The sequence below is a fragment of the Macadamia integrifolia genome, chromosome 13 (genome assembly GCF_013358625.1).
Source record: "Macadamia integrifolia cultivar HAES 741 chromosome 13, SCU_Mint_v3, whole genome shotgun sequence".
NCBI classification, from domain to species: Eukaryota; Viridiplantae; Streptophyta; class Magnoliopsida; order Proteales; family Proteaceae; genus Macadamia; species Macadamia integrifolia.
In genome coordinates this window covers 22,238,705-22,246,418 of record NC_056569.1, presented here as the reverse complement: position 1 = coordinate 22,246,418, position 7,714 = coordinate 22,238,705, and the positions used below count along the sequence as shown (strand labels likewise).

At 35.9% G+C, this 7,714-nt stretch overlaps 1 long non-coding RNA gene across 1 annotated transcript; it reads right to left on the bottom strand.

Moving 5' to 3' along the window:
* Positions 1 to 2,932: 2,932 nt before the first annotated feature.
* LOC122060143 lies at positions 2,933 to 7,630 on the bottom strand. The gene is made up of 3 exons (XR_006134266.1): positions 4,519 to 7,630; positions 4,391 to 4,442; positions 2,933 to 3,484 (listed from the first exon to the last, which is right to left on the bottom strand). It is a non-coding gene; the product is annotated as an uncharacterized LOC122060143 (long non-coding RNA).
* Positions 7,631 to 7,714: the final 84 nt, after the last annotated feature.

Below are 7,714 nucleotides of genomic sequence, written 5' to 3'. Positions count from 1 at the left end.
TATTTTTAAGGGAAAAATGGAATTTAGAAAAAAAAAAAACCGTTGATGTCAGCATTCTTGATATATTCTGTAACAGTGATTGACGGTAGGGGGTCTGAGTCTAATTTGGTGAAAGAGAGGGGGTGTTCCTATAATACTAGCATTCTCTAGGGGGTGGCGTTGTAAATTACCCTTATAGATATTGTTTCATAATGGGAGAACACACAACAAATGGATCCGTGTGAAAAACATATGGGGGAATGTTGGCTCCTTATGTTGTAGCTAAAACACACAATACAGAGAAAGAACCAGTCCTGAACTCAACTTACTTTAGTACCCCCAACTCTTCCGCGCTTTCCATTAACTTGTTGTGACTAAAATATACATGAAAGAAAACATATATTCAACATAAAACTGTATTTCGAAAAAATTAAAAAGACTAAATAGTTTTTATATTTTATAGGGTATTTTATAGGGCTTTCTACAACAGGAGGTTCTGTTTAGTTACCCTCTGGAAATGAATCTTTTCGCCTTACTGTCAGAAGGGTTCTCAAGCCAGTTTATGTACTTAATAAAGCCCAGCATCCAATAAGAGCACACATTCAGTACCTGGGGAATGGCTTCCTTGTTGGGGGGTCCTTCTCTTTTAATTTTATGGTCACATGATTGCTTCACATCTACATTGCTTGAAAAGAAAGGAAGACATTCCATCTCTTCACACACTACCTGTGGAACCAACTCAATAAAACCGAATCATAATTATAACATGAAAGCAATAAAACAAATATTTAAGTAGATTTGTACATCCAAACAAGATCTGTCTAGCCAACCCCATCATTATTGTTTGGAATACTCATCGAGGCAAAGAAGCTCTGAAATTCTGCGATAGTTGCTGCACTAAGCCAGACCCCACAACATCCTGCAAATGAAGGTATGTACACTGTTATAGGTCTATCAAATGGGTCCAGATTCAACACCTACTAATAGAAATAAGGTGGCTTATCTTATGGTACACCATAAAACTACAATTCAAAAAGCAGAAATGCATCACGGCAGACATTGGGAAAACATAGATTTCAAAGCAATGCCCTGATTCTGAAAGTTGGAACATATAAATAAGGGTGTCTCTGGTTCAGTCAAGATCTGTGACAACCATCACTCCAACGGAGGGCTAAAGCCTGCTCTGGAATTTGTAACTGCAGATGAAGATTAGGGGAGGAGTAAATATAAAAAAGAGAGTTTAGGATTTGAGATTTTTTTCATGAAAACAAAGAAGAGATGGTGGAGCAGAACACTTCCCCAATTTGCTTCTGTAGGTTTTCTAGGGAAACTTCGAATGGGGACGAGCATTTTAAGGTCCAATTATGTTGTTCATAGTTGGCGCTTCCTCCCTTCAGGAAACAGACTTTCAAGCCTCATTGATTTACTCTCTCTCACTCTTTCCCACTCCACTCCCCTTTCTCCCCTGCCATAAAAGACACAAGATAAGACTGGTCCAAATCTATAGGTTAATTCTTAGAACTCGAAAGAAATCGGAATAACAATTTAACTACATCAGGAGGGACCTACTTAAAAAAAAACCACCAAGTTTATCAAAATTGATCTAATGAGGTAAAATAAAAAAGGATGAAACCTATAAATTTTAAGCATGACGAAAAAGCAACAAAAAGTACGACAATGTCATTGAAGGCGTCAGTTATTGCTATAAGTAACTCTGGCATCACATTGATGAGGCTGCAGTCAATAAAAACACAGCTAACACTTGAGTAAGCAAAAGAATAAATACCTCAAAACATCAAAAAAAGTATGATACCTGAACGAATTTTTGAAGAAAGGGATAGACATTTAACAAAATCAAACAATGAATCCAACAATACGAATGATTAATTTCAATCGCATCATCTTAACCTCAAATGATAAAATAGGTGAAATGAACAGGTGAAAACAAGCTGAACATGTAAACATGCACTGCAGAATGCCCAAAAGGATCAATCAGCCATTTGATTCTTACAGTCTGACCAAAATCCTGTTTAATAAATTAATGTCCCAAAGTTGTCTAATCAATCTTTTCAATATACTATGGTGTAGCCTCATCATGCATGCACATACCCACATTTTTACAAAATCCATATAAATATTAAAGGACTGAAAAGGTGGGAAGCAAATTCCTATGGCAACTCTTTACAACACTACCAGTACTAGTAGAGCAAGAAACCTAGCATGTTATATATAACAAACTATAGGGTAAATGAAAATCACTACAACAACTATAATCAATGAAATAAGTTAAATCTATAAAGAGAACAAGAAGATCACTCAATCAAGTAAACCTTATGTCAACTAGGCCGTTGTTCTTCTCGTCAATCTGCCGATCAAGATGGTTATTACCAGGAAGAGTTGGAAATTAGGTCTGGCCAAACCAATTATCTAATTTCCAACCCTTCCTGGAACTTACCACGAAAACTTACCAACCTGTAGCATTGTAAACAAGATATTTTGAACCTCAAATTTTATAAAGTAGTTATGATATGATTTTCTACTTGCCCTATGTAGAGACTAACGCTACCACAAATTGTGAATTAATACATGTCACACCAGAACGTAGACTCAAACCTAATATGGTATTACTTCCAGTTGACAGATTCTACCAGATCTGGTGATTTGATAATTGATGTCATATTAGACTTCATTAACTCATTGGCTTTGAGAGGGTCATTCACCCTACTCCGACCTAAGCTGAATAAAAATAAAAAATAAATAAATTATTACATGGGACTCTAGATTTCCCACTTTGGAGGAACATGATTCTTCAAATAACCCATCCGATCTGTTCACCTCCAAGGGCTTTAGGAGTTTAGTTATTAGAACCGGAATTGGATCCGTAGTGTGACAGAATCTGGATCAACATCAGCAGGGGTTAAGCCAATCTAATATATACAATAGAATTGGCCAATCCACTGAATATGGGTTTGCTACCACAAATCAGCTATCCAGAATGATCTGGATCATAAAAGCTGGTCAACTTGGTTAAATTCACCAATACAGCACAAATCTCAATGTGTAAATTTCATCCCAAAATGAGAAAGTCATGCAGTGTGTCCAAAGTTTTAAGTGACTAAATTGCACAAGGATCCACCATCATTTGGGGTACATCTCTAGCCCTTTCATAATTTTGAACTAAGTATGAGCGACAATGTATATTTATTTAGGTTGAAACTTAACCATAGAATGGGTATGAAATCCTCTATCACATAGACTGATTTATGTCCGCTACTTATTATGCATGTTCCCATTTGAGAGAAAGAGAGAGAGAGAGAGAGAAAGGGAAAGGGAAAGGGAGAGGGAGAGGTTGGTGTGGGGGAATACTCAGCTCAAATGTAGAGGAATCCATTAGTTTGATACTCAGTTGCTCATCCCAACAAATATTATGAGTTTCTGATTTTGCATTGGAATCCTTTCTATTCAGCCCATGTATCACTAAAATAATCTTCGCTTATTCTTTTGCCTAATAAAAGTGAATAAGAGACAATTAGTGGAAATCACGGAAAATAAAAAGTAGCAAAAAACCTTCACATAGAGTGCTTTCTATTATGACAGGGCTTACTCAAGACTTTTCTTTTATCCATTTAAGACATGCTCTTTTCTGAACTTCCTTGAGCTTCTTCTAGATTTATTTAGGACCTCTAGATTTTTTTGACCTAGCAGATTTTTATTTTCAGGATTAGTCTTATAATAAACATCAATTGAAAACCGTCCTGCTTTTAACTAACGCACTGACTGGATCAATAGAGATGGGTAGAAGTAGCATATCATCAGTTTTTTAATCTTTTGGAAGTCTTCATTTAAAATTATACCATCAGCATTGAATTAATAACATCAGTAGGGTGTGATGAAGTGTGATCCCTCTAAGAGCTTGCTAATCTCTTCAGAGCCCGAAGACTTCTGTCATCAGCATCCAGTTGTCCATCTAAATCAAAAGGCCTTTTTTCGCGCGATTTAGATTTTTCCTCTTTTGGCTCCTCCCTCTTGTCCAGCTCCTCATCCTCGCCCTCATCATCAACATTTTTAGAATTAATCAATTCTTCATTTATCCCTCCTCCTCATCCTCAGTCTCCATCATCAATATCACCATCATCATCATTACCATTAAATGAATATTCCCCTTTAGCCATTTCTTCATCTTCTGATTTTACCTTGGCAGTATCCTCACTCTCAGATCTCACTCTCATATTCTACACCAAATGACTAGTGTAATCATCACAAGCAAACTTCCCCTCATCATCAGAGCTACTAAACACAGATTCATCTACAATAGCGTAGAGCCGTACACTATGCATCTATAATTCTACATTGTACACTTAAATATCAGCAAGAAATTAAAGTTGAAAAGAAAACCATACGAAAGGCATACGTAGGCATATCTCCCTCACTATGTTCAATCCTACAGCTCTTGCCTCTATTGCCTGCAAATGCAAAGTATATTTCATGAACCCCCAATCAAAAAAATTACAGTCCAACTTAAAAGGATATTAAAAGCACATCCAGTTTGCCAGTGCTTGAAGTAGCAGCAACTTTTGATGCACCAAATACCTCTTTTGCTAGCTGCCTCGAACCAAAGCGAGGGAAAAATGAAATAAGTGATAAGCAATACAGAACTAACTTCCACATATTTAGTAAGTTTGGAACTTTTAAATGCACCAAATACCTCCTTTGCTAGCTGCCTCAAACCAAAGTTAGAGGCTAAGTGAAATAAATGTTAGGTGATTCAGAACCATTATGCATTTAATTTATAATTCCATTAGGGGGGAGGAAGGTTGACAAAGTTTGGTAAAAGGAATAAGAATGCATCAAGGCAGTGAAAGTAAAGAAGACTATTATGAGTTCAATTCTAATTCTAAGAGTTAAAAGTTTTTCTAGACTAGCCTGCTGAAAGAGGTTTTCTAAGTGGACCTATTTCTGCAATGTGGAGGGGTAATATGGCAATTCAGACAGTGGGATATCTTGGGAAATGGTCAGGAAAGCTATGTGTCAAATTTCAGGCCCAAATTCAATCAAATACCTTCCCATATTTGTCCATGCATTGGTATATTTTTCAATTATCCATCGTTTTCTGTGGACCCTCTTTAGACTGCTTAATTGATCAACACTTGATCTTGCCACTTCGACAACTTTGATTAGGATAAAACTTGACATGTGGGCACTTGTCCACGAAACAACAGCCCCATCTGACCTACCATATGGCAGAACCAAGGCCTACCTGAAGAACCCTCTAAATGCCAGCCCATATGGTAATACTACTTGAAAAGGATTTTTGAAGATAGGATCACTTAACATACAAAGAGCAGGTCTGTTTCTAGTACTTGCAGGCTCAAGTAGGGTATGATAAACTTTTCTATAATATTCAGAAGAAAATAAATCATATTTATAAGCAAGAAAGTGTTAAGTGTGTTCTGCAACTTAAGATGATGTCCTTGATAACTGCGACTAATATATGAAGTGGAAATTGAAATGGAGGAAAAAAAACCTGAATTACCAAGCTTCCAACTTCACCTGTACCACCCAATACAAGAATAGATTTACCAGGAGAAAATCCAGATATTTCCAGACCCTCATGGGTAGTCTCAATGGCAAGAGGAAGGCCAGCAAGCTGAAAAAAATCCAGATTCTTAGGTTTTGGAGCCTTCAATTTCTCCTCAACATCAGTGTATTCTGCAAACGAACCAAACTGCTAAGGGTTTTCTAAAGCCTTCTCATTGATGTTCCATAAATAAAAAGCATTCAAAATAAGGATCAGTGACCACTGATGCCGATCTGAAAAGACTGATTCATCAATCTGATTCTTAATCCTTGAAACAATGACCATTGGTCAGTTGCAACTTGAATGCGATACATTAGAAAAGGAAAAAAGAAATGTTACTCTAAAGCATGCAAACTTGTAAGCAGATAATTTCAAAGCAAACTACGATTTAAGTGCAAGTTTGTAAAATGGAAAGAAAGGAACATGTTAGAAGACGCAGGGTATGAACTGAGTTTTCCTAGACCTAACAAGCATTAACAATCACGGGATTAGTAGAAAGATCAAATACGTAACATTCTTGAGAAGCTCAATGCTTATGGGATTGGAAAAAAACAGAATGTAAGGAAAGGAAACAAAATTCGAATTTTCTCATCAAAATTCCTCTATAGCTTAAATTATTGGTAGAGCTTCTATGCCACCTTCAAAAGATCAAAAGAACAATAAGTAAAGGTGAAGTACACAAGATTACATAAACAAAACCTTGATTCCTTCAAGAATGTATAAACGCATAGAACAGGAACATGAATTAGGGTGTCAAAATCTAGACCGAACTAGTAAAACTGAACTGGAAATAGCCCCGGACCAAACCAAGCCGAAGTGTTATTGGACTGCTTACTGTTTGGATGTTATGACCCCAAAGCCAAACCAAAACAAAGCCAACAAGAAATCGAAATCAGCCCAAAACTCATTAAAAACCAGGTTTTTGCATAATTTTGTATGGCAAATAGAAGCCTAACCGAACCAAAAACCAAAGCCAACCCAATTACAAATAGATACAGCAAACCGTCAAACCGAACTGAAACCAAAGCCAAACTAAAATCGGATTTTCCTTATTTGTTTGGTTTCGGTGTTGAGATCGAAACCGAACCAAACTGATTGACACCCCTAATGTGAACATTTCATTTTTACAAGTTAACCTGAACAATAAAAAGATACATGAAATTTAAAAAGCATGTGCAAAAAGTAATTCTCTTTTCTTTTTCTTTTTTTTTCTTTTTTTTTCTTCTTCTTCTTCTTCTTCTTCTTCTTCTTCTTCTTCTTCTTCTTCTTCTTCTTCTTTTTTTTGTGGGGGATGATATTACACTTTAACACCGTTTTTAATCCACATAAAAGAATCAATATTGAATGATATAGATATCACTGATAGTTAAGAAGACATAAACTTTCTTCAAGGATTTAATCATAAAGCACTAGATTGGTGGAAATTTAGTATCTTCTATCTCAAATAAGTCTTCAGTAGGTTTTGGCTGTTCAGACTTGAACCTACCAGATTGCCGCCTTAAACAAATCTTGTTGTGAAAATAACATACATGTTTATCCACTTGCTCTAAGACATGAATAACCCTTTAAAATTTTACCGAAACAAACATTTTGTTATCAGCCTTCTCTGTGGTCCTTGTTAGGCCACAATAACGGCGATCAAATTGCTACAAGAAATATCCATCAGAGGTTTATAATATAATAAACTACAAAAAAAATTATTAAATGCAGATATCAAAAGCAAGAAAAATAGGGCCCAATTTCAGCATGACGTTGATTTCTTATTAGCGCAGCCTCCTATCTAGATTAAAAGTCCTACTTTTAAGATTAGACAGTGAAGAGTCCCCTGTAGCTTTCCCACACCAGCAGTTCCTCCTATAGTAATACCACAACAAGGTGTAAATGACAAAGGAAGGAGATAGATCAGTTCTAAAAACGTGCAGCATATAAATGATCAATTAAGGATTTATTTTTTAAATCATCAACATGAATGATATTCAGAAACAAATAGAAGACATAAGCAAAACTTATCTGCAATTCTATAATCTTTGCTATAAGTAAGGCTCATCTACATCCAAGTTCATGTAGTAGTGCTTTTAGCTGCCAAAAAAAAAAAGCCAAACTTCATATATATATATATATATATTCTTTTGGGTGGAAGGGGGTGTGGAATAATTT